The following is a 3,807-nucleotide window of genomic DNA, read 5'->3' on the forward strand; positions in this document are numbered from 1 at the left end:
ACCTCTGAGGCTGACTTTTATTTGACAAACCAAAGGCCTTTACATTTATCTTTCATTGAATTTGTTGATATTAGATTTGGCTGATTAAGTCCAGTTTCATCATCTGTATAGCATAGTGCTTAACAGAACATCTGTGACTCCACCCAAATATTTCCTCCTTCATCTCATTTTTCTTTTAGCATTGCTCCCTCATGGTTACTGGAAATTATCTATTTTATTATCTGATGTATTTATTGAATGGACTTTTATGTTCTCTCTTTAGTTTCAAAGTATTTCCATTTCACATCAAATTAGCTGCTTTATAAAATTCACATGGCACTGCTTTTTATGTCCATTTCAATTATAAGCTTTTATTGGGAATCCATGAGCTGAAAGCAATGGCCATCAATATGATCCAACGTGCAGTGTTCACAACTCTTAAGCTAGCCTGATTCTTTTTTTTTTTTTTCCCCTCAAAGCACAGCTTGCAGGCTTGCAGGATATTAATTCCCCAACCAGGTATTGAATCCAGACCCTTAGCATTAAAAGGTCGAGTTCTAACCACTGGACCTTCAGGGAACTCCCTGAACTAGCCTGATCCTTAATGCATCACAATAATTTCTTCCCAGGATCAGTAGGCTCCGTGATCTTCAACTAATGCTTTCCTGTTTCATTCTCACTGTCATAGAAGTCATCAGGGCAGAAGACTTGAATCCTTTAAGAGCATAAACTGGCACCACGCTTGAGTTTTTTTTTTTGCTTGGGCTCTCAAAGGACCCTGGGACCTGCAGATGGAATCTTCTGGTTTTGAACATTTTTTAAATTTATTTTCATTTATTTATTCATTTGGCTGTGCTGAGTCTTAGTTGTGGTATCCGGGATTTTTATTTGCAGCATGTGGGTTCTAGTTCCCTGACCAGGGATCGAACCTGGGCCCCCTGCACTGGGAGTGCAGAGTCTTAGCCACTGGACCACCAGGGAAGTCCCTGATTTTGAATTTTGCCCAACTAGCCACATACACACACACTCAGCAGAGGTAGACAAAGAATCATAACCAGAATCATCTCCTTCCTACAGAATAGACAATAAGGGTTTAATATTCAGTAACAGAAGGTTCTTCTTAGGACCAAACCAGATCTTTTCAGGAGCTCTATTTCAGAATACAAATCTTAGGTCGCTGAAGCAGTATTGCAATCAACGATGTCCTTGTGGCTAAGAATGTAGATTTTAGGGACTTCCCTGGTGGCGGCCCAGTGGCTAAGAGTCCAGGCTCCCAATGCAGGGGGTCTGGGTTTGATCCTTGATCAGGGAACTAGATCCCATATGCCACAGCTGAGAGCTCACACGTTGCAACTAAAGATCCTGTGTGTTGAAACCAAGACCCAGTGCAGCCAAATAAAGTAAATAAATAAATATCTTTACAAAAAAAATGTAGATTTTACACACCTGGTGTCACCCGACTATTACAGAACCCTGTACCACAGAAGGTCAGAATGCACTAAGTAGGTGTTGAATCATCGACCAGCCTTGCTCCCCCATAGACATGCAAACCAGATATTCTAGGAAGCAGAATATGATTCACATAATTCTCTCTCCTCCCCCTGTCCTTTACCCAGCCACCGTATTATTGGAGACCTGATCCTCTGCTAGACAATCTCTACTCTCATTGAAATTATGAGACAACAGTGCGATGAAGTGGTTTGAGCACAGAAGCTGCAAAAAGAGATCCATTTTCCAATCCAACTAGGACGTTAATGATTATATGTCACTTTGGAAAATCATCACCTCTTTGTCGAAATGAAAACTAAGTCCAAATGCATGTTGCTTTGTGTAGGGTCAGACTCTCTCACCTTTAGGGGGACAGGTCAAGGCCTCCTTCCCGTCGGTACTCCCACCCCTATAAAGAAGCTCTGACAGAGGACAAAACAGCGTCTCCAAGATGCATAATTTAGAAGCACTAGAGAAATTTCCATGGGAGGAAAAATATAGCTCAAAAGGTCCTATGTCCACAAACAAGTGTACGTGAGAGGGACTCTGGGGCCCCTAAAGCTTGTGAGCTTAGCAGGAACCCCTCACCCTGTGGGGCCCAGGCTGATGGAAGCAAGCCCAGAGCAGGTAGATTCTAGCTGGCTCTTTCTGAGCCTTAGGACAGGAAGAAGAATGAAGCCTGAGGTGCACCTACTATCTGCCTCAGCTTATCAACAGGGGAGACACCATAGAGATGTGGGGTGAGCTTGTAGGAGGAGTATATATATGTGTACATACACATATACATATATACACACACATATACACATACACACATACACACATACGCATACAAAAACACATATACATATTGTTGTTGTTGAGTCATATCTTACTCTTTTATGAACTCATGGACTGTATAGCCTACCAGCCACCAGGCTCCTCTGTCCATGGAATTTCCCAGGCAAGAATACCGGAGTGGACAGCCATGCCCTTCTCTAGGGGATCTTCTCAACCCAGGGATAGACTCAGTTCTCCCTGAAACTCATTCCAGTATTCTTGCCTGCAGAATCCTATGGACAGAGGAGCCTGGCAGGCTATAGCTTAATTTAGGCCAATATATTGGCCTAAATGATCCTCTACCCCAGAAACCAAGCATCTCAGTAGGGGCTGGGAAGGGCCTTGGACTGCAGGCCTATGGAAACCTGTCTTCCAAATGATGGGCCTTCTGGAAGCAGACAGCACTGTGAGCGAGTGAGAAACAGAAGCCTGGAGTCAGGTGAGCTGGGTTTCTGTCTCAGCTCAGCCTCAGACCACAGTGTGACCTTGAGCCTCAGCAACCTCCCTATAAAATGAGGATAACAACAGAATACATCTCAGAGGGGTAAGACTGAAAAGGTTTGAAGCGCATAAAGAGATTATCAGCAAGTGAGTGTAAAATGAAGAAGGGAAGGGAGAACCACTTCAGTATTTTTGCCTTGAGAACCCCATGAACAGTATGAAAAGGCAAAATGATAGGACACTGAAAGATGAACTCCCCAGGTCGGTGCCCAATATGCTACTGGAGATGAGTAGAGAAATAACTCCAGAAAGAATGAAGGGATGGAGCCAAAGCAAAATAACACCCAGTTGTGGGTGTGACTGGTGATGGAAGTAAGTCAAATGCTGTAAAGAGCAATATTGCATAGGAACCTGGAATATTAGGTCCAGGAATCAAGGCAAATTGGAAGTGGTCAAACAGGAGATGGCAAGAGTGAACATCAACGTTTTAGGAATCAGTGAGCTAAAATGGACTGGAATGAGTGAATTTAACTCAGATGACCATTATATCTACTCCTGTGGGCAAGAATCCCTTAGTAGAAATAGAGTAGCCATCATAGGCAACAAAAGAGTCTGAAATGCAGTACTTAGATGCAATCTCAAAAACAACAGAATGATCTCTGTTCGTTTCCAAGGCAAACCATTCAATATCACAGTAATCCAAGTCTATGCCCCGACCAGTAATGCTGAAGGAGCTGAGGTTGAACGGTTCCACAACTAACACCAAAAATGATGTCCTTTTCATTATAGGGGACTGGATGCAAAAGTAGGAAGTCAAGAGATACCAGGAGTAACAGGCAAATTTGGCCTTGGAGTACAAAATGAAGCAGGGCAAAGGCTACCAGAGTTTTGCCAAGAGAACACACTAGTCATAGCAAACACCCTCTTCCAACAACACAAGAGAAGACTCTCTACACATGGACAGCACCAGATGGTCAATACCAAAATCATATTGATTATATTCTTTGCAGCCAAAAATAGAGAAGCTCTATACAGTCAGCAAAAAACAAGATCAGGAACCGACTGTGGCCCAGACCATGA

General features: G+C 43.0%; 1 non-coding gene across 1 annotated transcript; it reads right to left on the reverse strand.

Moving 5' to 3' along the window:
- Window positions 1-887: 887 nt before the first annotated feature.
- On the reverse strand, window positions 888-960 carry TRNAG-CCC (transfer RNA glycine (anticodon CCC)). Its single transcript has one exon. It is a non-coding gene; the product is annotated as a tRNA-Gly (tRNA).
- Window positions 961-3,807: the final 2,847 nt, after the last annotated feature.

This window comes from Capricornis sumatraensis, chromosome 11, assembly GCF_032405125.1.
Source record: "Capricornis sumatraensis isolate serow.1 chromosome 11, serow.2, whole genome shotgun sequence".
Taxonomy (NCBI): Eukaryota; Metazoa; Chordata; class Mammalia; order Artiodactyla; family Bovidae; genus Capricornis; species Capricornis sumatraensis.